The 27,628-nt window shown below is 43.4% G+C and overlaps 1 protein-coding gene and 1 long non-coding RNA gene across 7 annotated transcripts in view; one reads left to right on the forward strand and one right to left on the reverse strand.

Annotated features, from left to right (window-relative positions):
* Positions 1–13,328, forward strand: part of LOC308574104 — a 47,821-nt gene extending 34,493 nt beyond the window's left edge. Inside the window, exons 2-6 of one of the 6 annotated variants that reach the window (XR_014002342.1) lie at positions 7,085–8,145; positions 8,853–8,939; positions 9,260–9,350; positions 10,151–10,308; positions 11,699–13,328. This is a non-coding gene — a long non-coding RNA (uncharacterized lncRNA). The remainder of the gene's footprint in view (positions 1–7,084; positions 8,146–8,852; positions 8,940–9,259; positions 9,351–10,150; positions 10,309–11,698) is intronic. The other 5 variants (XR_014002343.1, XR_014002344.1, XR_014002345.1 and 2 more) reach the window with 5 other exon arrangements.
* The window catches only part of CLMP (CXADR like cell adhesion molecule), a 56,877-nt gene that overhangs the window by 13,781 nt on the left and 15,468 nt on the right, over positions 1–27,628 (reverse strand). The gene's annotated exons all lie outside the window — the stretch shown is intronic.

Below are 27,628 nucleotides of genomic sequence, written 5' to 3' on the forward strand. Positions count from 1 at the left end.
CTTTTTCTATTCCCACCCCGAACATACTTGTACATTTTGCAAACTATGCTGGGTATATAGAAAATAGAAAGCGCACATAACTACACAGAATTTGTTCGTTGGCAGGCATCCTTTGTTTGTTTTTTCCAAAATACTGCGAGAAGTTTCACAGAATCGGTGAAATTGTGTGAAAACAGTGTTCCATTTTTACACACAACACAGTGCATATTGATGTATATGCTCCCCCTCTCCCCAGTTATAGCTAACACTTCTGGTAGTTAAACAGCCCAGGAACCAGGTCCATATTCCCCACTGAGCTAGACTTTGTCATTGCAATCTGAAATCAAAGCATATGGCAGTGAATCTGCTCAGATTTGGCTTCATGAATGGCATTGAGGTGGAGAAAATTAAAATGAATGGTATGGATAAAATACACATTTTTAATAGTACTTTGTGTTTCTAAGAGTTGTACCACAAGAGGGCAGAATTCACCCAAAGGCCACGGGCGTTTGAGCTTGTTATCTCTCTCTCCCTCCCTCTCCCCCCCTTTTCTTGATCACGTGATAAATCATAATCTAGTGTACAGTATATGTGTTCTCAGAATTCAACCAGGTCAGTGCAAATGTATGTAAGTTTCTATTTGTAAGCTACATTTATAATTTGGTAAACTTAAAATCTGGGGAAGAAATAGCATGTATTTTTGTATTTAGTGTCAGTGATTCTGAAGAAAGTGCTACCTAACTTAAGACCTGAAAATCTAACGGCAATGAACTTTCAGATTTCTCAAAATAGTTTGGGGGAGCCTAACCATCAAGTTTGAGCATGAGTTTGACCAAACTGCGGGAGGCAGTGGAAGACAGGAGTGCCTGGCGTACTCTGGTCCATGGGGTCTTGAAGAGTCGGACATGACTAAATGACTAAACAACAACAAAAGCCTTTCCTGAAAACAACAAACAAACCATCAAACTGTTCCTATTCCCTAGCTAAGTCTGTATTGAAAGACTTTGATTAATTGAGCCTACAGTTTATGCTTGAAAGGGTTAACTAAGAAGGCACGGAGGTAGGAGATAAAATGTATTGTGATACACACTGTAAGCTTCTTCACTATGCAATTTGGATTCACCTTTGAACCCTAGGCACCTTGAAAATCCTTTTTATGTACAGGGAGTTTGATTCCATAAAATCCTATGTGAAATAATTGGCCTTTTAAAGAGGCAGGGCTTTCACATGTAATGTATGGTGTTCACATCTGTCCTACCTTGCATCCATTGAAAAACTCAGTCTTAAGCAATTTTGCAATGGAGTGTTCATCACACATAAGAAATACATGTGTATCCTTCAGCTTGTGTCATAAGGAATTTCAAAAATACATCTAAAACTGGAAATGTAAAAAATTGACTCTAGTGAAGGGTGATGGTGGAGAAAGATGCGGTTTAGAAGCTGGTTTTTTACTTTTTACTTCTCTTTTTTGACAATAATAGTTATTAATTTGTTAAAGATGGATAAAGAGAGACACTGACAGGCTGCTGTACAGCCATAGAAGAAACTGATGTTTGATTCCCAGTTTAGCAAAACATTGCATACGCTCAAGAAATGCTTTTCCTTGAAATGCTGCTCCTTTTGGGTCTTGCTTCTGCATTGGTCCTGATGCTATCAACTATATTTTTATTAGATCAGGTGGTATCTTAACCACTCTCCTGCTGCTTCCTTGGGACGAATTTTCACTGCCATGTTATGATGCCTACAAACACCATGGGCTGTGACAATAATAAAATATTGTGTAGATTAACCTGGAGAAGATTTTTTTTCAAGAGATCTGTAAATCTAATTCTATACTAACAAAAAATGATACATTTAAAACTGAGTTGTGGCCAAGTAAGTTCTACTCAGAGTAGACCCATTGAAATTAATGCAGATTAATTTCTTAGGGCTACTAAGTATAACTAACATTGGCTGCAATTCTGTTTTCAGGCTTCCTTTTCTTCACTTAAACTTTAATTTTGCTATCCTTAGTAACTTCAAAAGTTGAGCCAATGTGCAAGTGGTGCCTTTTTGCAGATTTTTTCTTGCAGAGGAGGGGAAAGTTGGAAACGAGTTGGAACATTCTGTGGGATAATCACTCAGTTATGCCCAGACGATATACGTACTGGGACATCTGCTCTTTGTATTCTTTGGCTAGCAATGGAAGAGAGGCTATAGGTCACCTTCTCCCGAGAGTGTGAGCGCTCAGAATAAGTGAGACCCGGCCCCACATGCATGATGCTTGCAGCCTGCTTTCCTAGTCTGATCTGTGGTTTCAGGAATTTGGTAGAGAGTCAGAAGTGTCTGGTTAAAAAAAATATTTTATTGCAGTCAGCTCCCAGAGGGAGCAGCTAGCTAGGCTCAAAACAAAGAGGACAGAGAGGCCCGTCAATATAAAACATGGTGCTCAGAGGCCCTGCCTAATTTGAATCACATGTGCTTGAAGTTTCAAGTGACACAAAGATAAAATGAAAGTAAATTTCTTTGCTCTTTTAAGCATTGTGAGGCATTTGAGGTCTGAAGCTAAAGAAATTAGGAAGGATCAAATCAAACTATAAAGAACAAATTGTAGATTTAAAGATTAAATACCTCCCGCCCACACACATACCAATCAGAAGCAGTTATAAGGTGGAAATATGATGGGTACTGTGCAGATATATATATATATACCTGTTGAATCATGGGTGGTCAGCAGCTGTGTAGGTGGGGAAGTGACCATTGTTTTCCTGGCTCCTTCACAAAAGTTGCTGTACTAGGACAGAATGTACAATGAAATTTTGAGAGAGTATTAAAGTGGAATTGCTGAGGGAAAAGTGGACTGGAGATTGCTGCTGTTCTGTTGTTGGCAGAATGCCATAAATAAAAGGATATTACCTTTAAATGTGGCCGAACAGCCATCATAATCAAGCTTCTTGGGGTAGAAGCTGAAGAAAGCATTATGTGTCAGACCAGCCTACTTGAGAAATCACACTGAAAATTGGAAAGAGTTTTGGAATGACAACTGTTTTTTTCTCATACTTTATGTCAATATGTATTGCTAGTAAAATATGAGAAATCTAATAACATGGGGGTCAACAGCTGATAATGTCTGCTTTGAGCAATGTCTTCCAATTTTAACTGTTTACAAAATATTTATCTTATGAGCATTGCAAAGTCTTGTTTCTTGTTGCCTGACAGGCTAGGTGCCCTCTCAACAGACAAAACAGTTTTTTTCCTGATTATTGTAACATACCAAACAGCAGGTAAATTATAGCCTCTGATGTTCAGACCTTCACAGAGAACTTGACAGTACGGTACAAGAAAATTGTCTGCAGTTATTACAGCTGCAGCTGGAGACAGGAATACCTGAGGCATTTATCCAATTTGTTTCAGTTGCAGGTACAAACTCCTAGGGAAGGGGAGAGAGATGGAGGGCAGATGGGTGCATGTAGTTGCTTGTCAGATGTTCAGCTTAAGATGATAGTTAACAGAAAGCCCAACATATTTGGGTTGCTAAACCTTGCTCTGAATCTCAATATTGCACATACCAAACCTAATAATGCTGGTTGAAGGGAGACTATGATGAATGACTAGATGGGAAAGACTATTAAGAATAGGCTGATGGGTAAACCCTACAAGAATCTGGAGTAGAGTCCCTAAGACGTTTAGATGGCATCTTGTATGCCTCCTTCCTGCCAACAAAGGTCCGTATAGTAAAAGCTATGGTTTTCCCAGTAGTGATGTATGGAAGTGAGAGCTGGACCATAAAGAAGGCTGATCGCCAAAGAATTGATGCTTTTGAATTATGGTGCTGGAAGAGACTCTTGAGAGTCCCATGGACTGCAAGAAGATCAAACGCATCCATTCTGTAGGAAATCAGCCCTGAGTGCTCACTGGAAGGACAGATTGTGAAGCTGAGGCTCCAATACTTTGGCCACCTCATGAGAAGAGAAGACTCCCTGGAAAAGACCCTGATGTTGGGAAAGATGGAGGGCACAAGGAGAAGGGGACGACAGAGGACGAGATGGTTGGATAGTGTTCTCGAAGCTACCAGCATGAGTTTGACCAAACTGTGGGAGGCAGTGGAAGACAGAAGTGCCTGGCGTGCTCTGGTCCATGGGGTCACGAATAGAGTCGGACCTGACTAAACAAATAAACAACAACAACAAATGCCTCCTTCCAGTCAAGCTGGTGCCAGATGTATTGCTCTGCTTTCCTTTGGACCCATCAGCGAGGGGCTTGCCGTCCGGGCAGCCCAGGACCTTCATACACACTGCCCAGGATTGTGCCACGGAGAGATCACTTTGGTGCTACTAACACAACAAAAACAATGCAGTAGGCAGCAGATACGAGTTACTGGTCTGTGTAGTAATAGCAGGCATTGATTCTCCAGGGTTTGACGTCACTCCCAGAAGCGCACTCCATTGTCTTTTGAGACAGATGGATTCAAAGAGCAGTATACGTGTACAGTGTATTCTGCATCATCATCATGATTTGGGATTGTGACTGATCTTAACAGTGATTTTGTCTGCTAAGGAAGTTGTTTTATAAAGGATCAAATTAGCCCTTAGTTCAATCAACTGCTGGTTCAAGTCCCTAAGCCAGAAAACTAAACTTTTACCTATTCTATGACAAATACATAACTCTCCCACAAGGATGCCCTGAGCCACCTATCTTATAATTGTTGGACTATGTAAACATGATTAGATTTAATTATAATTTGTCCTTCTGTAGGCCATCATAAGATTGTCACCCTTCTGCACTACAGAAGGCAAAGATCTACGAATGACAAATAGCCTCAACATGTATGCAGAAGTTTTCTTACTTATTGCTATTTAATACTTTCAAACATGTTTACCTCATGGCAAGGTACTTGTCCAACAACCTGTCTGGTTCCAGTAAAATTATATACTTGCTTGAGTTGAGTCAGCTGTTCAGGTGACCTCTAGATATAATGGTACTAGTATGATATCTGAACACCAAACATTTCTTGTATAGCAATAGACAAGTGAAGAGGGGGGAATAGGTGTTCAGAAGCACATGTCGCTAAAAGTTTACCACACAGCAAAAGGCAACGTGAGGCAAGATGTGGATATTTCCAAGACCAATGTCTGTGCAGGATAACACTAGCAAAAAGTGTGATGCAGAAGGCAGCAGATGCTGTTGCCCATCAGAGACAAAACAGTATGTAAAGTTTGTGCATAGAGGCAAGTGAAGATACACATGCCGTTCTGTTACTGAGTGATGGCATTTATCCCTTCTATTCAGCTGTGTTTTGAGAACTCTGTTGTTCCTACACCAATGGGGCATGTAAGATCAAAAAGTTACATTTATTCCAAGACAGCTACCCAGTTCTTGACATAGAACTTAGCATATTTATGTTGACCTGACTATAAGTGGCCAATTCAAAAGAAAGTACATTAGGATTGTAGTGGCCAGTAAGTCATCAAGCAGATTGTTGCCACCAGAGACCCAAACAATCTCCGAAGGAGAGATGAAGGGGCCAGCTGTAAATCTTCTAGTCTGGGGAGAAGATCCCACCCCCACCCCACCCCGCCATGAAAGGCTGCTGAAGTTCCTTGACAGTGCAGTAAGACCAGCATCAGCAACTGGAACTTTATTGGCTGTTGACTTCCTTTTTGCTCTTATGTCTTTTAAGTCTAGAGTACCGTATTTTTCGCTCTATAACACGCACCCGACCATAACACGCACATAGCTTTTAGAGGAGGAAAATCCGTAGGCATGCCACCCGTAGGCATTCCCTCCATAACACGCACAGACATTTCCCCTTACTTTTTAGGAGGAAAAAAGTGAGTGTTATGGTGCAAAAAATACGGTATTTCTTTCGTAATATTGAATCTATTCTGCATTTTGTTGAATTGTTGATTTTGCCCTGTTTGAATTTATTTATATCTTTTGCAGACTGGCTCCTGCCCACCCCCCTTTTTTGTATTTTGATAATAAATAGGTGTTTGTTGTAAACTGCTTTGGGCACAGCTCACTGTGGACAGGAAGCATATAACTAAATTAAGTCAACACTGGAGCTACACACTGCGATCACTTGTATCTGAAGCAGCTCCTGAAGGCTGGCTGAAGTGTGGCTGGATCTGCTAATTTTTGGTGGGATTGAAGGTTTGCCTGACTCCGCCATGGATCCGGCCTCATACTAAAGACTGGGGCCCGTGTGATTTGAACTCTTACTGCTGGCACTGGGTCTGGTTTAGTTCTGTTTAAAATCCAGGTCCAGCTGGTAGTTTGCATGACATTTGCAGTGATCTTCTTTGAAAGGGGAAGATTTGAATTTTTTTGAAGTCATCAAAATTAATTTCTAGACGAGTCATATTTATATCAAGACATTTGACGATAAAATGATAATGCTAGATATAAACCTTGCCAAATTCTTACAGGGTGAGTTTGCATTTAGGAAAAAGCTTTATTTTGAAACACATGCACGTTGGATCTTAAGAAGTAACCTTGGTGTACCTCCCATCACAATCAATGAAAGTCATTTTTCAGGTACAAGCTTCATTCCCTGTTAGCCATTTTTAAGTTACAGTAGTGAAGTGCTCAGTTATGTTCCAATACTTGCTCATAACAAGATATGACAGTTCACGTACCCACTACAAGTGTTGCTAATATGAGACAAAAATGAATGCCTAATGTTCTGTGTCACTTTTCATATTCCCACCTATTCCAAAACATGCATGGATGACCACAGATTTCCTCTGGGCAAAAATATGAATGACAACAACGGCCACTCCCCCACGTTCCTTACGCTGTAGACTAGAGAATGTGAGTCTGTATCCTTAAGATATTTTTATTTTCAGTAAGCGTGGATTTATATATTGCTTACTTTCACCCTTGTGGTGTGCATATCTATGAATGAAGTTCCTCCTGCAAAAGTCACCTAGCATAAAAAGTATTGTGGGATTCTCAGTACCTCCAGACAGGTCATTCCAAAGTTCTTCCTAGCCTATCCAAACCAGAAAGAGAAGTATATTTTAGGTTCTCCAAGTTGAATATGTTTGTTACTGAAGGGCGACTGGGCTGGGGGTGGTGTGGTTTTTTTTTTAAGTGCCTCTAGTACGTTTTTTTTCCACCACAGGTATTCTGTGTCAGTGGTTCCACTAAACTGATATCTTTGAAGCAGTGGTAAGTCAGGTGTTCAGGAGCTAGGCCACGGTGAATCTACTTAACCATCTAATCTACATATCATACCAGAAGGCATTTTGCTGGGATCAGAAAATAAATAATATCATGTATCCTATGCTGAGGCTCTCTTCAGGCATAAAAGGTAAAGGGACCCCTGACCATTAGGTCCAGTCGTGACCGACTCTGGGGTTGCGGTGCTCATCTCACTTTATTGGCCGAGGGAGCCGGCGTACAGCTTCTGGGTCATGTGGCCAGCATGACTAAGCCGCTTCTGGCGAATCAGAGCAGTGCATGGCAACGCCGTTTACCTTCCTGCTGGAGTGGTACCTATTTATCTACTTGCACTTTGACGTACTTTTGAACTGCTAGGTTGGCAGGAGCAGTGACTGAACAACGGGAGCTCACCCCATCGCGGGGATTCAAACCGTCGACCTTCTGATCGGCAAGTCCTAGGCTCTGTGTTTTAACCTACAGCGCCACCTGCGTCCCTCCCCTCTTCAGGCATATATAGTAATAAATTGATTGGATTATCATGTCTCTGGGCTATGCTGGTGTCTATTATATTCACATTCCTCACAACACTGCTTTTCCTTCTGAAGTGAACCTGCTTATTGCTGCCTTATTCTTAACAGCCCCACCCCTGCCTAGTTTTTATAGGTTTTGTCCCAAGTCACTATTTTTTCTCATTCTATTTGTGTGTCTACGTGCGCGCGCGCGCACACACACACACACACAGAGATCCTCTGATGTTTGCTCCTCTAGCTAAGGCCAAAGAGCCTAGGGATGTTGTCTGAGGAAAGCCCTGAACAAGAATAAACTTGTACTGTGTCCCAACAAGCATTCCTGTGACCTTTGCAGCTTCCATTGGGCACTTGTCCCAGTTTCAGAGTGAAGATGCCCTAGGTCTGGCTGAAGCTGCAAAGACCTTTTGCATAAGCAACCATCTTGCTATCAGTGACCTGAACAGAAAGATGCTTCAGCTGAGAGCTATGAGATGTCATTGAGCTTGGGTGAGTGAGTGAGCAGAATGTTTCTAACATGCTGAACCAGAACAAATGTTGCTTCACGTGGGCTGCTGCAGAGCATATCTACTAATTAGATGTGAAAAGGCCAGCCATGTTACCAAGGAGCACATTCTATGAAGGTCAGAGGAAGTATATGTACCTTAGCCTAGGAAAAAGGGGTAGAGGGGTAGTTTTCCTTTGCGCCTAGGGAGCCGACTATTGCAAGAAGTTCTTTTGAGTTACAACACCTCTTAGTTGCAGATGGATTGTGGATCAGGTTTGCAGGATCCCCCCCCCACCCCCCAAAAAGAAAAGCATTACAAATAACACCAGCAGAATGTTTTTAGAAGTTCCATTTGATACAATGTTAGTTAGATCTTTCATTTGTACCTGATAAAGATTCTTGGAGGCCTCATAGGCTTCATAGTTAGCTAAAAAACGTATTTTAGAAATTACTTATTGTAACTGTTAAGAGTGGATTTCTGTTTAATTTGAAATGCTGATATTTAATATTTCTGTATTCTATATTATTTTAATGAATGCTGAATGTTATTTTATTTGCATATTGTATATTGTATTATGCATATTGTCTTATTTATAAGATGTTATCCGCTCTGAGCCTGGCTTTGGCCGGGGAGGGCAGGATACAAATAAAATTTATTATTGTTATTATTATTATTATTATTATTATTATTATTATTATTATTGAATGGGGAGGAAAGGAAATGCTCCGTTTTGAAATCATCTTAAACTTTAATTTGATAAAATTGTGAAACACTGACATTAATGAGCATTTTTGCAAAGGTATCGTATGCACAGTGGCGTAGCGTGGGGGTGCAGGGGGGCGGGCTGCACTGGGCACAACATCTGGGGGTTAGGGTTAGGGGGCACAAATCCACGGGTTAGGGGGTGCAAATCCACAGGTTAGGGGGCGCAAATTACTTGCATTGCCCCGGGTGCTGACAACCCACGCTAAGCCACTGCGTATACATACATTATGTGATTTGGGGGGGGGGGGAGAGAAATGAGTAGTTTTGAAACAATGCCTGCCTTATTCATTTTAACTTCAGTGCAAACATTTAAATCAACTCATTTTGTCTCATTGGTGGCTCTTCTTTTCATAGCACATAGAACAGTGACTCTCAGCCTCAGGAAATAACAGTTCTCTACAGTGAGGGGGGACAACAAAGAACAGCAGCCAGAGGTTGCACAAAGGTAGCTCTCAAAATTGGTGAAAACAGTCTAATGCTTATGATTATTTTTTTCTGTGGCATTCCCCCCACCCCCCAAGATAAGCTCTCTTGGGAATTGGTGATTGTTTTGATAAATCATACAGTGATCTATCCTGTTTGGATTAACACAAAAGCAAATACACATGTGAAATTGAGATCAGTATTTGATGGTATTAGAAAAATAAATACAATTTTTTGCATCTGAGAAAACAAAGCTTATTTGAGATCTTGTTTTATTTGTACCACCTGTGTTCCTAGCTAATGTAGGATAGAATGGGACAGAGAAACCTAATCATTTGTAGGCTTAGAGATGAGTTTAAGCCAAATGCGTAGTAATTCTCAGGTACCTTAATGCTAGTAGCAGATAGAACAAGAGTATTTAGATATAAGCTGATACCCATTCACTAGAGTCAGGAAGACAAGACAGAGTGCACTGATGGGCAAGAATCAAGTATCCAAGTCCAAAATTTTAAGTCAGGAGATCTGATATGTGTCAGGATGCAGAAAATATTAGGCAAGCGGGGTTAATGCTGAATAAGATTTTCACAGTTAAGGCAGTTTGGGTCCTTATATTGACAGAATGAACCTTGGATATCTATTTTAGACATTATCAGATAGATGACAGTGAAGTGCAACTGAGAGCTATTGTAGGGTTTTTAGTTAGATGAAAGGCAGTTTAGAATACCTATATATATATGAGTAAGGGCAAACCCTCAGGAAGCCCATGGCTGACAACAGGGTTGTCTCATATGTTTGTCTTCTTAAGTCTTTATACCTTCCTAGGTTTTGTTTCAGAATTACCCATTCTTCAAAGTAGGGCATCTTGACTTTGCAGACACAGATCTGTCCACGACCATTCCTGGATATTTAAGTATAGACTTCCTTGGTCAGCTTCCTGTTAAATCAGCTTCACCCCGTCTTGACCTGGGCAAACTCCCTTGGTAAGCTGTTTCCTAAATAATGTCTGGTTTGAGTCACATGCCCCTGTGGACCCACTGTCCTGAAAGTCCATTGTGGCTTGTATTGGGTCCTGGTATTGTATGAACTAGCCATATTTTTCCAGCTTTGTTTTTGTTTGGTTGTGCAAACAAATTATAGAGTTGGGTCAGGCTGCTTTCCAATGATGCCACTGCAAGGAGGAAATGAGGAAGTGTCATATGATAGAAGAAAAGGGGGATATTTAATATTTTTAGCTACTACTGTTTTCTTGTGGTATTGAAATTGCTTAGGTGGTGGAACTAGCTCAGATGTAAGCCTGTAGATGGCTTTGGATTTTTGTAAGATACTTTATTTCTCTCAGCCAAATCCACATATTCCTCAGAGAGCAGAAATGCACACAAAAACTGTTATACTGAAAATAAAGAAAATATTGACTGAGCCAAGAACACTCACCTGTTAAACACAGGCTTGCACTATGATTCCTAGATGTGAAATAGAAATGGGTATGTTTGTGGCTGATTTAGGGCTGATTTTCCTCACATAAGCACGTAACCTAAGATAATGTTTATGCTCTCACAAAAACTTTTTTTTAAAAAAAGAAGAAAGTTATAACTCTTCCATTTTTCAGTTTTGAAAACTGGAGGATTTACAGTGAGTGGCATGGAAATTTGAGCACCTGCCTGCAAAAGGTGTGTTCAGAGAGATCTGTGCAGTTAATATGTGTTGGACTTCTTATTTAATGGCAATTCAAAGAAACTGTTGGGCCAGGAATAGAAATTCAGACACAGATGCTTTCTTGAGGAAATAATACAAATGCAAGCAGCCAAACAAAACCGAAGCTTTCCTGCAGGAATGAGAATCTCCTTGAATAAAGGGCAAAGTGAGGCACATCTCACTAAGAGTGTGAGCTTCCATCATTGTCTATGGTGGCTTTTTGTTTTTATGTACGCTATAGTTTATATTGTAACATGTTAAACAATTGGGTGGTGGTGAACTATTTTGACATCAGTGGTTGGCTGAGTTCTGTTACAGAGAGGAACAGGGTGGGCAGAAGGACTTGGACAAGGGGAATGAAGGAAGCACATCATAGAAAAGGAGAGGGTGGCAGGATATCAAGGGAGAAAAGGGGCTCTACTATAGGAGGGTTTTGTTTAATTTATTAAAATTTATAAAGCATGCTTTCTTATAAAATATCACAAGGCAGAGGGTAAAGGCTAGTGGAGTGATCAGAACAGGAAAGCTGGAAAGAACACGGAGAGAGGAAAGGTACATATATCATAAAAAGCAGATATAAGGAAGGTTGCCTATGTATTTAAAATAAGCTGCAAAATCTAGTTTTAATTGTAAATACTGAAACCAGTATTTGTAATTCTAATTCCCTTTATCCTTCAGATAGTGCTGGAAGACAGTCCCTATTATGCCTGACCTTTGGCCATGCTGAGCCACTGCCATTTGGAAGAATTCGGTGACAACTAGGCAGAAAGAAGACACTTTTATGTATTGGGTGGCAGATGTGTGTAGAAAACAGGCTGCATTATTGTAACAAGATACATGTAGTTTCAGTACTTGCCTTTATGTAGCACAAAATTATAATTTGATAAGGAAAAGTGTTAGGCGTGAGAATCACATGGATAGCAGAAGACAACCCACCCACCCCAAACTTTCGCTTATTCTCCTTTCGTCCCGAACACTAGATTGCACCCATATAGATAATGGAAAAGCATCAACCCCACCATAGGCGCCGAGTGTGAGGGACTGGGGGTGCTCCAGCCCCCACAACATTCCCCATGAAGGGGGAGGGCACCCACAAATTTTTGCGTGGGGCTGCGCACACCGTGGGGGTGTGTGCACCTGATGTCAGCACGCCCAGCGGTGGAAGATATTCTCCCTTTTTTTGCAATTCATTTTTATTAGTTTCTTTAAACATACATACATTCATCACATCACATTGTCATAACTTGGTTTTCCTGGAGGTTAAACATATATTTATAGAACAAAATATAGGGGAAAAGAAACACAAAAATACATACTTATTTGTTTGATTCAATTGTAATCCATTTGCATTTGACTTCCCTCCCTTTCTTACTTGGGTTCTCAGTTTTACTGCCCCTCCTGACACACCTTTTTATTTGGTAACCTAATTCCATTATATTTTACTATTTTTTCCTTACAGGAGTTATTCTAAACCGGTTAAAAAAAATTAATTCTCCATAATGGTCTTTCAAATACTGTTTAAATATATTCCAACCATTTTTAAATTTTTGCTTTGTTTGATCTCTTATCTGACCTGTCAGCTTGTCCAACTCCGCATACGCCATCAATTTGATCAACCAGTCTCTCTTTGTCGGTAAGGTCTCTATTTTCCAGATCTGGGCAACCAAGACTCTTGCTGCCGTGGTGGCATACATAAAGATTTTCTCAAAATCTATTGGGATTTCATTCCCAATGATTCCTAAGAGGAATGCTTTGGGGGGGGGGGACGAGACTTTAAACATCTTTTTTTTAATTTGTTATAACTTTCCTCCCAAAATTCCCACATCTTTTTGCATGTCCATCAAACATGATATGGGAGCCCACTGCGCCCAGCCATGCAAGGTGTGCTGCCCAGCTGTGAAAAGGAGTGACACTGCTTCTGCAACTTTCCTTCCTCTCTCTGCCTCCCGAGTCAGACCCGACCCAGGAGGCTGGGTGTGAGAGAGCAGGCTGCACACACATGGCCCCAGATATCCACTGTCCAGGGGGGGCCAAGCCGGTGGGCTTGAACCCTACAACCTTGCCTTGTTTTTATGTTTCTTTCCTCCTGAAGACCGGATTGTGTCCACAAAGGGAATTGTGGCATTATCAATGAAACAGGAACAAAATCCCCTTGACATTTCTCATCAAAGTTCATTCTGAGAATTTAATCCAGCAATGAAACCTAAACTCTGCGGCTTTACAAAATACGTCCTCTATCTTGAAATAGGCTTATACAGAATACCCACACGTTCATAGTGCCCCATTACAGGGAGAGAATCAAAAGTAGGGGGGAAAAAGTGTAACAGGCAAGAAGTAAGGGAAAGACTAAATGTCTGAATGTGCTGAAGCTTGAAGCCCGGAGTCTTAATAGATTCCACCTCAAGCATGTATCAAACGTAATTAATGTTAATGTCATAGCCATCTTAATGTCAATTACTTTTTAATGTCATCGCCTTCTCTTTGCTGGTGACAGCAATGTTGTACTGCTGGGAATAAATTCCACTCACTAATTTAGAAGTTATAAAGAGATCGAGAGAAACGCATAGCTGGTGTCAGGGAACTGCCATCAGAGCATCAGGTGGTGGAGGGACTCAGGCAGGATGAAAGAGACTCAACTGCTGAAGCAGGGACCAGCAGGGGGAGGAGTGATTCTCTGAGGGAATGTGAGCAGGAGGGAGGGCTCAGGGACGCTTCCAGCGAAAATAGTGGGGAGGTATCTGAGTCTCACATAGGGAGACCCATACCTCGCAGGAAACTGTCACGCCGTGAGTCCAGGAGACGCGTTTCCGTTAAGGAACTTCTTTGCTGGAAACGCTTCCGCAGGCAGCCACTGTCGGACTCTACTAGTGACTAGAGCAGACATGTCTGAGGAGCTCCGTCACACACGGAGGTTTGTGGGGGCACACAAACTCTGAGGGAGCACGTTTTCACGCACAAGCAGCTAATCAAACCCTCACAGCAGTCCGACAGTCTTTGTACGCTGCCTGTGCAAGAGAAGGCATCATGAGCGAACCAACCGGAACCGGAGGAGCAGGGGCTGGAGCTGGTCCAAGCTTGGAAGATAGATACCGAGCGTTGGAGGTTCAACTGGCCCTGCAGACGGCGAGGCTGGAGGAGAGAAGGGCTCAGGATGCAGACAAGAAGGGGAGAGCCACTCAATTCCCCAGAAAGGTACCAGGATTGGTGCAGAAATTTGGGGGGGACCCCAAGGACTACCATGCTTTTAGGACAGAGATGCAATATGCCCTTAATGTGCAGTTCGATGAGTTCCCTGATGAGGAATCGCGAGTTGCTTTTGTAATTGGGCATCTTGAGAAAGGGGCTAGAGACTGGGTTCGACCCCTAATGGCAACGCACAATGACATACTAAAGGACACAATGAAGTTCTTTCGTGCAATGGATATCATGTTTTCCAGCGATATTGAGGAAGGGGTGGTGCGCAGACAGCTAATGGCTTGTAAGCAGGGGAGTCGATCTGTCCGTGAATATTGGACTGAGTTTACCATGCTGATTCACAGACTGAGTTGGGATTTATCGGCGGCACCCGTTCAAATGCTATTTGAAGAAGGTCTTTCTTCGGGGGTGAAAGACGAGCTGGCACGGAGCCCCAGGGCGGAGTCTATGGATCAGCTGACCAAATCTGCGCTGACCATAGGAGCGCGGCAGGAGGCAAGAGCCTTGGAGAGGCGGGAAGGGAGAGGGGAACGTTGGAAGGAGTTCCGCATTCCAGACATTCCTGAGCCAGCTTTCCCGCCGGCAGAGCCGATGGAAATCGGAACAGCGCGCGCGCGCGCATTTTCAAAAACCAGCGAGGGAGCTAAGAAGGAGGGAAAGGGCCCCCGGAAATGCTATCTCTGCCAACAGCCAGGCCACTTTGCCAGAGTCTGCCCCCAGAGGAAGGAATGGCAAGGGATGGTGGGAGCTGTTGAGGGGGGAGAAGAAGGGGGAGAGGAGCAGGTAAAAGCCAACGCCTGGTTGCCACAATTGGGGCACTGCAGCCAGGCCAAAGAGCAGTGAAAGTGCCCGTGCCAGAAGCTCCTCGACCTGCTCTAGTGATTGAAGTGTCGCTAGAGCTGCAGAATGGGCACCCCCTAAAAATAAAGGCGCTATTGGACTCAGGCAGCTCCTGCAATTTTATGAGCAAGGAGTTTGCTGCTGAACACCAGATACAGACCATCCCTTTAAGCAACCCCCTGCAGGTGACCACGATTGATGGCAGGGAGTTGTTGGGAGGAGGAGTCCGCTTGCAGACTGTCCCAATGATAATGAGGGTGGCAAGGCACACAGAACTGATAGCGTTTAATGTGGCCACCCTGGGAGGCGCTCCCATTATTTTGGGAATGAGCTGGCTAGCTCTACATGATCCGCTGGTTGGCTGGCATCAAAGAGTGGTGTCCTTTGGTTCAGCACATTGCCTAGAACACTGCAAAGGGGAGAAGGGTTCAGTAGGGGCCCAAGCCACCCTAGCAGGGACTGAAGTAATGGGGAAGGTGAAGGTACCACCACAGTATGCAGATCTCAGCGACGTGTTCAGTGAGAAGGAAGCTGACCAACTACCACCTCATAGACCCTTTGATTGTCAGATCAATTTACTCCCTGGAGCACAGCTTCCCGTGGGCAAGGTGTATGCCATGTCAGACAGGGAAATGCAGGAGTTGCGAGGGTTCATTGACAAGAACCTGAAGAGAGGCTTCATCAGAGAGTCCAAAGCAGCAGGGGGGAGCCCAGTGTTCTTTGTGGACAAAAAAAATGCGGACAAGCCGAGACTTGTATGTGATTTTAGGCGGCTGAATGCAGTGACTGAACCGGTGGCGTTCCCTATGCCCAGAATTGATGATATTTTGAACATGGTGAGGAAGGGAAAGATTTTCACAAAGCTGGATCTAAGGGGGGCGTACAACCTGATACGCATAAGGAAAGGGGATGAATGGAAAACCACCATGTTTACCCCTTTGGGGGCGTTTGAATACCTCGTTATGCCATTTGGATTACAAGCAGGCTCCGCGTGTTTTCAATCTTTTATGAACCACGTGCTGGGCCCTTTGCTCTACAAGAATTGCGTTGCCTTTCTAGATGATGTGTTGGTGTATTCTGAGAATGAGGAGCAACATGTGAGAGACGTCAGAGAAGTGTTGAGCAGACTGCAAGCCAACAGGCTGTGGGTCAAACTGGAGAAGTGTCGGTTCCATACCAAGGAGGTGGAATTCCTGGGGTACCGCCTGTCAGACAAGGGATTGGCCATGGATCCCGGCAAGGTACAGGCAGTGCTGGAATGGAAAACACCCAAAACCAAGAAGGATGTGCAGAGGTTCCTAGGGTTTGGAAACTTTTATCGTAAGTTCATCCGCAACTTCGCCCATCTGACGGCGCCCATCACTGACTGTCTCAGCAGTAAGAAGAAGTTTGTATGGACGGCGGAGGCGGAGCGAGCGTTTGAGGAACTGAAAAGGGCCTTCGCCTCTGAAGAACAACTTCTGCATGTGGATTTACGAAAGAAGCTAAGGGTGGAAACAGACGCATCTGACAGAGCCATAGGGGCGGTGCTTCTTCTGCAGCCGGGGAAGGAGGAGTCGGAGTGGCGTCCGTGTGCCTTCTTCTCGCGGAAGCTGAACAAATCCGAGAGGAACTACACGGTGTACGACCGAGAACTGCTTGCTATTCATGAGGCGTTCCGGAGATGGAGGCATCTGCTAGTTGGTGCACAACATAAAGTGCAAGTGTGCACGGACCATAAAAATCTAGAGTACTGGAGAACGGCGCGAGTGCTCAACCAAAGGCAGTTGAGATGGGCCCAAGAGTTCTCCAAATTTAACTTTGAGATTTGTTATGTGCCAGGCCCAGAGAATGTTAGGGCGGACGCTCTCTCACGCAAACCTGAATATTTGGAGGGGGAGGGAGCACCCGAAGAAACCCATATCATTCCAGAGGACCGCTGGGTGTGTGGGGCGACTTTGGTGGGGCAAAGGGAATTGGTAGAGGGTACGGTGCAGGATGCATACGCCCAGGGGAAACTCAGGGATCTCAGAGGGGAGGAAGACAAACCCGGTGGTTTTGAGGAGAGAAATGGGGCATTGTATTATAAGGGAGCGTTATATATACCTGAAGGGGAATTGAGGGAGAAAGTACTCAAGCAGCTGCACGATAGCCCCACAGCAGGGCACTTTGGGCAACACAAAACCATGTGGCTGGTTACCAGGGAATTTTGGTGGCCCAAGGTCAGGGAAGATGTGCGGGAGTATGTGAGAGGGTGTGAACAATGCCAAAGAGCCAAGGGGGAGAGGCAGGCGCCGGCTGGTTTATTAGAACCACTGCCCACACCTGAGAGACCGTGGGAAGCAGTGGCAATAGATTTCATGACTGATCTGCCAAGGTCTAGAGGGAAAACAGCCATCATGGTTGTAGTAGACCTGTTAACTAAAATGGCCCACTTCATAGCCTGCTCACATGCGGTTACAGCAGAAGAAACCGCCAAATTGTTTGTAGAGAATGTGTTTAGGTTGCATGGCGCCCCCTTGAGGGTGGTTTCAGACCGAGGGAAACAATTTACTTCCAGGTTCTGGAGGAAGCTCATGAGCTTACTGCATGTAGAGGTTAATTTCTCGACGGCCCGTCATCCTGAAACCAACGGGCAGGCGGAAAGAGCAAATGGGGTTCTCCAACAATATTTGAGGTGTTATGTTAATGACAGGGAGAATGATTGGGTGGAGAAGCTGGCGTTGGCAGAATTTGCCTACAACAATGCAGAGAACGTGTCCACGGGGATGAGCCCCTTTTTGGCCAATCACGGGTGCCATCCCAGAGCCTTCCCAGGGGGGGAGGGGGAGAACTGGAGCGTTCCAGCTGCAGAACAGTTCGTGGAAGAAATGGAAGCGATCCATCGCCAGCTCCAACTCAACTTAAACAGGGCTAAGGAGGAATATAAGAGGCAAGCAGACAAAAACAGAAGGGAAGGTGAAAGCATCAGGGTGGGGGACCAGGTGTGGCTGTCTACCCAAGGGTTGCCATTCAAAGGAGGTTGTAAGAAATTAAGACCCAAAAGGCTGGGTCCGTTTGAAGTCATACAGCAGGTCAATCCAGTGGCTTTCAGGCTCCGGTTACCGAACCACATGAAGCTGCACCCAGTTTTTCACAGGTCGTTGCTGTCACCGTATAGAGGAGACAGTGAGGGGAGGGTCACTAGGGGACCAGCAATGGAGGAGAAGGAACACAGCTACCATGTAGCGGAGATCCTCGATTCCAGGTGGAAGGGAGATCAAGTAGAGTATTTGGTAATGTGGGAAGGGGAACCGGAGTCGGAAAACACCTGGGTTAGGGCAGAGGATGTCAATGACGAGGTTTTAATAGAGACTTTTCATCAGAGGTTCCCACGTAAACCTCAGCCTGTAGCGAGGTTCCGAAGGGAATACTTTGCCACCACCGACGAGGAAGAGGAGTTGGAGGGGTTCCCAGATTCTGAAGAGGAGGAGGATTCAGCTGGCCAGGACGACGATCGATGGAGAGAATTGTTCGAGACGTCAGAAGATGAGGAAGATTCGTTTCGGGGTTTTAGCCCTTCACCTCCCAGGGGGGAGGAATTGGGAGGGGGTGAGGGGGGCCCTGGAGGGGAAGTGGATGTCAGGGAACTGCCATCAGAGCATCAGGTGGTGGAGGGACTCAGGCAGGATGAAAGAGACTCAACTGCTGAAGCAGGGACCAGCAGGGGGAGGAGTGATTCTCTGAGGGAATGTGAGCAGGAGGGAGGGCTCAGGGACGCTTCCAGCGAAAATAGTGGGGAGGTATCTGAGTCTCACATAGGGAGACCCATACCTCGCAGGAAACTGTCACGCCGTGAGTCCAGGAGACGCGTTTCCGTTAAGGAACTTCTTTGCTGGAAACGCTTCCGCAGGCAGCCACTGTCGGACTCTACTAGTGACTAGAGCAGACATGTCTGAGGAGCTCCGTCACACACGGAGGTTTGTGGGGGCACACAAACTCTGAGGGAGCACGTTTTCACGCACAAGCAGCTAATCAAACCCTCACAGCTGGCTTATGGTTCTTTGCTGTAGCTTCCTGATCTATGAGGAAGCTATGAGTTCAATTGCATTTCAAAGGGCATTGATTATTAGAGCAAAATGTAAAGCAGTCTGTCTCCTGCAGTGAAGGGTTTAGGATTTCTGTTTTCTGAAACATGGTTTTTTAGGTTGTACTAAATCTTTTGTGGTAGTCCTGCTGACCGCTGTTGAATTTCATTGGGACTTCCCCAGTACAAGGAAAATGTAGATGGCACGACAGGGATGGGAGAGGGAGGAGAAAAACTTGTCCACCACATTTGAATAGAAGCAATTTATTCTGATGCTCTTATGCTAGAGTTGTACAACAAGAAACATGCAACGTTCAAATAATTAAAAATAAAACTGATATTAAATAAAAAATCATTAATTTTAAGGAGGGATTCATTGTAGTGCTAAGGTGATTGTTTCATCAGCGCAAACATTTCAGTTTGTCAAATGGAATAATCTCCTCTCTCCTCTCTCCCCTCCCCCACCTCTTCTGGTGGTTTTCCTAACCCCCTGGCCAATTTAGAGGGTTGGAGAAGAGGATTGAAGCCCTTTGTGTGGGCTTCCTCTGGTGGGTCTGGTTGGTTGAATCTGATTTTGAAATAAGATAGAAGTTCAAAATACTTTGCAGCTATGTGGGTTGTTTAAGAGTTGTGTTACTTATGATTCATCAGGTCAGCTCCTTTGATGCTCATTTACATTTTCCAGGTATAAAACATTGTGGTGTAAGTGCTGTGGAAATGTAATATATCTGTTAACAGAAGCCTGTCTTCCAGAGCTGCAGGTCAGTTTCACACTAAGCATGAAATTCTAGGTTCTTTCAGCTGTCTTTGCTCCACTTTCCAAACATGAATACTTTCTTAGGTAAAGTGATGTGAAGCACTAAAACTTTAACATGGACATGGAAAGGTCATGTGGCTAAGGTCATGTTGCACATAGGTAAGCTTCCAAGAGAGTGGGAAGGAGAATCATGCATATAACCAGCACAGGGAGAAATGAAGACTCCTACATGACTTGGAAGTTAAGTGTATTCAACCTAGGTTAGTCAAGGTTTTTGGGACTAAATTGGCTTTTGTACATTTTGTACAGACTGCGACCCACACACTTAGACAATTTTGAACCCCAGCCAGTTGAAGAAGAAAAATATAGGGAGTTTGCAAAATCTCAAGCCCACAAGGCCCCTAAAAACAGAGCAGGGTCATCAAAATAAAGTCTTGACCTTCTGCTACATTTTTCCACAACCACGAGAGCTAGAAATGTATTTTATGTTCTTTCATAAGCCATGCACAGAATGATGTTGTGCCAGATTTCAAATCTGAATTGGCCGCAGCTCTTTTTGTTGTTCTGCATACAGAATATCTTGTTCAGTGTCCAAAGCAGAATTATTTCAACCTCTTAAAAAATAGGCATTGGGGATTTCTTTGTATCCAAATACATCCTCAAAGTAGTCCCATGCTAAGGTAATGCTGTGGGCACGATCAGGGGTGAAACTAGGCTTTATTTCACTCTGGTCAAAGATCCGGTTTGGCACCCCTCATGCGCATTTCTGTACACACCAACACAGGCTGGCAGCCTCAACGGTGCCCCTCTGGAGGCTTAACCCGGGCACACACAAAAAGGCATCTAGCCCACCCTCAGCCCCCACTCCATAGCATAGCTGTCAACGTTTCCCTTTTTTAAAGGGAAATTCCCGTATTCCGAATAGGATTCCTTGCAAGAAAAAGGAAAAGTTGACAACTATGCCCCATAGCAACGGCATGATCCAAGTAAAGTCAAGCAGTTAGTGCATGTGGATTTAAGCAGGAGAGTAGGAGAGTTATGCACATGATCAAATCGATAGGGCACAAAAATATTTAACTTTGGCTGGATCCTGTCACATATAAATAGCATCCCATTTTCCTACGAAGTACTTGAGGTGTTTGTCATTTAAGTGTACATAACTACAACAGCTAACTGCCTTCTTTACACGCTGTGCTTGGTTGACCTTTGATGGCCTCCTCTGCCAGTGGCAGGGAATGTCCTGATCTTCGCTCCTTTTGGATGGGGAGCAAGTTACATCATGGGCCATGCCTTAACTGTCGCTGGCCATTAGGATCTGTGGCTCATTCAGAATTTTAAACAGTAAGAGGAGGAGCCCTCGCTACTTTATGAGCTGTCTGTAATTCTTCAAGCAAGCAGAATTTTGCCCCGTGTGCCTTGCAATCTTGGGCTGTTTCCCATCTTGCCTCTTCGTCATTGCAGGCCCAGACACATCAGGCCTCATTAAAAAACATTTACTATAAATGGTAATCAGGTGAAATAAGCACAACTGCCAAAAGAAATAAGGCATATCGTTCTGATATGGCTTGTGTACATACATCTGACAGCTACCATAGCCCAGAGAAACCTCCCATTTCAAACAGCTCACATTCCTTCCCCCCAAGCTAAACTCCACACAAGCCTGTTGTTTAAACAAGCTGAAATGAAATCCATGCCAGAGTTTTAATCCGGGGACCTCCTTCCATAACGCCAGTGCTCCCCAGGCGCAAGGCTCCCTAGCAAAACGCCACACGCCAGCCTCCCTTGTTTACACATTTCTGCATTATGAGACAGCCAGGAGGAGGTCATAAAATCTACTCGACTCCAGGGAGAGTGATGAATTCAACCAATCAGGGTGTAACCCAGAGATTACATGAAGTCAAAACTTGGCCCATGTGTTCTACCCATTCTGCCTACCTCACACACTTGGTGTGCAACTTGTTTGATGCTAAGAACAGCTTTAGAATCCTATCGTGAACCCAAAGCATCCTCCACAAGTTTTATAGGTTTTTAGTTAGGGCTGAAATGAAATGGGAGAGGAGGAATAACCGATGCATAAATATTTTAATACATACCACAGTATGAGCCCCGCCCTTTAAACAATATTCTTACTTTTTTTGTAGAAGTTTATAACGTTTAGTAAGAGGGTGGTTGCCGGGACACTCTGAAGATGTTGCTGAATCGAGAGGGGCCGACATTTCTTCACATGCAGCTACACATTAAAATGCATCCTAGGAAAGTAGTTCAATTGCAAAGGAACAACACCCACACTTGAATGTTATGGCTTTTGATAAAAAGCGGGGGGGGGGGGGGGGGCGTGTCTCAGTGTAATAATCTTGGGTTAGACAAGTGGTTCTCAAAGGGTCTGGCACACCACACAGGTGTAGCAGCAGAGGATGGCAAGTGTGGTGGGAAGATTCAAGGACAAATCAATATAATATTTTTGGAATGATTTGTGCTCTTATGTAGCTGCATGTTTTATAATTTCTGGATGTCCCATGATCATATTAAAAAGTAGTTGTGTTCTATGTTATAATATAAATCAAGCACTGTTAAGTGTTGTTTCTTTTTGTTTTCCAATGTATTTCTTGTCAATAACATTTTTGGTGTGGCACGAGCAAATTTTTATTCTGAAAGCGTGGCCCAAATAAAGTTTGAGAAGAGTTTGATATTCCGCTTTATCACTACCCTAAGGAGTCTCAAAGCGGCTAGCATTCTCCTTTCCCTTCCTCCCCCACAAGAAACACTCTGAGGTGAGAACCACTGGGTTAGACTAAATGAATTTTGAGGTCCTCTCCAAGCTGTGATTTTAAAGCTGCAAGAACGGGACTACCAAAAAAGAGAAAGAGAGAGAGAGAGAGAGAGAGAGAGAGAGAGAAGAAAAAAAGCTCAAACCAGATTCATTGTTAGGAAATCTGGCTAGACAATTTACTTAACTATTTGCTTTGTTATGTAAATGTACTCCAGAGTGAAACTAAATAGCTGCAGACACTTCTGGAAGGTAAACTGAAGAGGGTGCATCCCTCCCACCCCTACAGTAGTAGAGAAAAAATAGCAAGGCCATACTGGGCTTGGAACAATGCAAAAGGTGATTTCTCTTTCTCTGAGAAACTGCTGCTATGGTTTTGGGAAACCCACCCTAAGACAGAACCTATCAGGGGAGGAGATCTCCTCCCATAAAATGTATTTATATGCCACTATATCATTTAAGGGACGCGGGTGGTGCTGTGGGTTAAACCACTGAGCCTTGGGTTTGCCGATCGGAAGATCAGCGGATCGAATCCCCATGATGGGGTGAGCTCCCTTTGCTCGGTCCCTGCTCCTGCCAACCTAGCAGTTTGAAAGCACATCAAAGTGCAAGTAGATAAATAGATACCGCTCCGGCGGGAAGGTAAATGGCGTTTCCGTGCGCTGCTCTGGTTCGCCAGAAGCGGCTTAGTCATGCTGACCACATGACCCGAAAGCTGTACACCGGCTCCTTCGGCCAGTAAAGCGAGATGAGCGCTGCAACCCCAGAGTCGGTCATGACTGGACCTAATGGTCTGGGGTCCCTTTACCTTTACCTTTATATCATTTAAAAATCAACATGGTTTTGACAATATCTGTCTATCATCTATATACCAGGGGTGCTCAAACTTGGGTCTCCAGTTGTTTTTGGACTACAACTCCCATCACCCCTAGCTAGCAGGACCAGTGGTGAGGGATGGTGAGAATTGTAGTCCAAAAACAGCTGGAGACCCAAGTTTGGGAAAAACTGATCAATACACACATGCATACATATTACAAACAATGACCATCAACTAACCATTATCCCAAGACATTATCTGAAGGTGCCTGCTATTTAATCCATGAATTAGTTAATTTTTTAACAAGCTAAAAACAAAGTGATTTGCAGCTATTTATAATAAGAGGGTTTTATCCAACATTCCTTCAGTAAATTTTAGATCTGGCCTTTGGCCTTGTTATTACATCTTTTTCAGCAGGGCGTCAATGGAATAAGTTTAATTCTAGCCAAAGTGACTTGGATAACATTTCACCTTAAGGAACACAGTGGGATTGTGATGTTATGTGGAAAGAGTCATGATTTTCTGGAATAAGGACTAGTTCACAATGTCTTAACTATTAATCTACATGTTTTACTTGCCATTTTTATATTTTTTGCTGCACATGATATCTGCTTGCATGGGATGGGAAGGTGGAAGTGAGGCAACAACCTTCAGCGTTCTGTTCAGATCCCATTTGACCCTTGTAGCTACAAATTAACATCCTAATGTCACACCTAGATCAGGAAACAGTTCTCCTAAGAGCAACTTATATTAAATGCAAATTAGTATTGCATAAGATTCATTGTTTTCCACACTGTTTTAATGGCTCAAGAGTGTTACAGAGGAGCTTCAGATAGAAGAGATTATTACTGGAAAAACTTGCTTTGCATGATATGTGTTTTGTTCCTGGTGGGGCTCTTTCAATCTGTAGGGTTCCAAAATTGGTGGCACACACACACACACACGCATGCGCGCACACGTGCACACACACACACAGATTTGTGCTGCAGTTCAGGCCATTTCACTCAAAACAACATTTTTATTCCAGATTGCAACATCTGGATTCTGTTCTTGCGGATTTAGAAATGCCTTCCGGAAGGAAGGATGAACAAATCTCTCTTACTCAAGGTTCCAGAAAAGCAAATGAAGATATTTGGCTGAGGGAGCTAGAGATATTTTGTTTTGCAAGAAAGTGTTTGTTTCTTTGCAATGAGATTTTAAAAACATCGTATTATTTTCCTTGGGTTGTGTTCAGCTAAGTTTCATTCATAACAGACCCATTAAAATAAATGACCATGATGAATTCCAATGGCTCTCTCTACACTGAGTAAAAGGTCACTGAATACATTCCATTGAGCTCTTACTTTTTTCTAAAGAAGTTTTCTTATTGGCAAAACTACATTTCATGGAACATTGTATTGCACACTTAATACACTGTTGCTCCTTTGCAGATTGTTCTACAAACACATTATGTTGCATTTAGAATTGACACCAGTTCTTACATTATTAGGTATGGATTGTCTCAGTGCACACTAAGCACAAAGATCATCAAAAGCAAGTGCTTATAATACATGGTAACAATTGCCTTCCTGTTTACAGGAGTTATAACACAGGAGTGGTTAGAAACGAATGCTCACTGAGTAAGCTTTTGAAGCAGGAAAATAATAATAGAATTATAGAATTGTGGAGTTGGAATGACACCAGGGCTCATCTAGTTCAAGCCCCCGCAATGCAGGAATCTTAACTAGATCATCCATGACAGATGACCAGCCTCTGCTTAGAAACCTCCAATGAAGGAGAGTCTGCCACCTCTGGTGGAGACCTGTTCCACTGTTGAACAGCTTTTACTGTCAGAAAGTTATTCCTGATCTTTAGTCTGAATCTCATTTCTTGTAACTTGAATCCATTGGTTGGTTCCTAGCCTCCGGAGTGGGAGAAAACAAACTTGCTCCATCCTGCATGTGACAGCCCATTAGATATTTTAAGATGGCTATCATATCTCTTCTCAGTCTCCTCTTTACCAGGCTAAACATACCCATTTCCCTCAAGCGTTCCTCATAAGGCTTAGTTTTTAGGCCAGGCATCCCCTACCTGTGGCCCTCCAGATGATTTGGCCTACAACTCCCATGATCCCTAGCTAACAGGACCAGTAGTCAGGGATGATGGGAATTGTAGTCCAAAACATCTGGAGGGCCGAAGGTTTGGGATGCCTGCTTTAGGCCCTTTATCATCTTCATTACCAGTAGTACATGTAAAAGGGATCTAGGGGTCTTAATAGACCACAAACATCACATAAATCCACAGTATGGTAGAGCAGCAAAAAAAAAGAAAAAAAGCTAATGCTATTCTAGGCTTTTCTGGTACTGGGCCAAAACTAACATTTGTCCCTATTGAAATTCATTTTGTTAGCTTTGGCCCAGTACTTGAATCTATTACGCTTATCTTGAATCAGCGGTGTTGGCTGCCCCTCCCAGTTTGGTGTCATATGCAAATTTGATGAGCATCGCTCAGTACCTTCATCCAAATTGTTTATAAAACCGTACATTAGGATCTAGATTTGTTTGCTGGTCTTGTCCTATAACAGTACCTGTGTCGCAGATGAAATCAAGGCAATAGTGGTATCTAAGATTCCCATATTTCAATAACACGAGGCATTCCAGAGCTGTTGTGTGTTCAGTGCAGGATGTTTGTCATGTTATGCAGTTTATGTAGCGATGACAGTGGTATGTGGCAATGACCACAGCATCCTGTGTTGGTGGACCTGATTTTTTATTGCATCTTATCCCAGGATTTCCCCCCTCCATCCATCACTTTGTCCCTCATATAAACAGATGAGTCTGCTCGCCACATCCTTGCTGAAGGGGATTCCTCACTTTCAACCCCCCCCCCCACTTGCTAGGGTAGGATGGCCTCTTTTAGTTGAGGCTTATAGGCACTGGCAGTGATGACACAGAAAAATAAAACCGAGAGTGATTTAAAGCAACAGGGAGGGCTCTCCTTTCAACATGCAGAGCATGCAACTAATGTAAATTTATTGTTTTTATGGTTCAGCTGAACTTGGCCACTTTGGAAGTATTTCCAAGTATTGACTGAAAGCCTTCTGTTAGTTCTCAATTTGGATGTGGATTTCAGCACATATGAACAGAAGTTTCTTTGCTACATAATATTTGCTACATAAAATTTTTCACAAATGGTGGAAATGAAGAAGTGATTGTAGGAGCATCATTTCAAGTTTTGGGGGAGCAAAGAGATTTAAGTGTGGGTGTAGAGAGAAACTTTTTACAATCAGTTTCAAATTGCAGGGGGAAAACCCCATTAGGAACATTTGTTGTGTTTAACATCATAAGCAGAGTTTAAGGCACTTAGTGAACGTTTCAGACCTGATACAATTACTTTTCCTAAGTGTCACACTTGATGAGAAGGCTGAGCTGCACTAAACGTTAAATTTATTTTTACTTCAAAGCCCACATGCATAAAATGTGCTAATTTGGGGAGATAATTTAGAGGAAGATGTAAATTGGTAGCCCTGGTTAGTGCTAGGAAGTGTAAACTTGTTACATTGCAGTTATATTACTCTTGCCCTAATTTATCTGCTGGGAAATAAGAACATAAAAGTCCAATAAACCCTTGTAAGTGGTATTGTAGAAGGCAAATTAGGTAGAACATTCTCCTTCAGTTCAAGAACCTCCTTAGGGCTTCCTACATGTCATCAAAAGATGGTATTGTGATGTTATGTAGAAAGAGGCATGCTTTTCTGGAAGAAGAACTGGTTCTTGTTCATGATTATTTCTTACATGCCATCAACTGGGAAGCAAAAGGATCTTTCTCTTTACACACACACACACACACACACACACACACACACACACACACACACACAGCACACCACACTTGCATAGCCATACTGCAAATTCCTATAGCTTGATATTAATCCTCTAGAGATACCGGTAATTGCATGCCAGGCTTTTCCAGATGTGGGCAGATCCTTTTTCTTCTTAGTTACATGATGCAGCTGGAATCTGGAAATAGACATTTGAAGGGAATATTCTGCCTTTAAGCAGGGATATTTTCTAGGATGGAACGCCACAAGAGAATATATTGAATAAAGGGCCGGGGAACGCACCCCCTACATTTCTGGAAGAGATCTCTGTTCCCAAATAGGCTGGCATTTGTCCTCCTCCCCAATGTCACTCCTCTCTTGTTCCTAC

Source organism: Podarcis bocagei (assembly GCF_964188305.1).
Source record: "Podarcis bocagei genome assembly, chromosome: 15".
Lineage (NCBI taxonomy): Eukaryota > Metazoa > Chordata > Lepidosauria > Squamata > Lacertidae > Podarcis > Podarcis bocagei.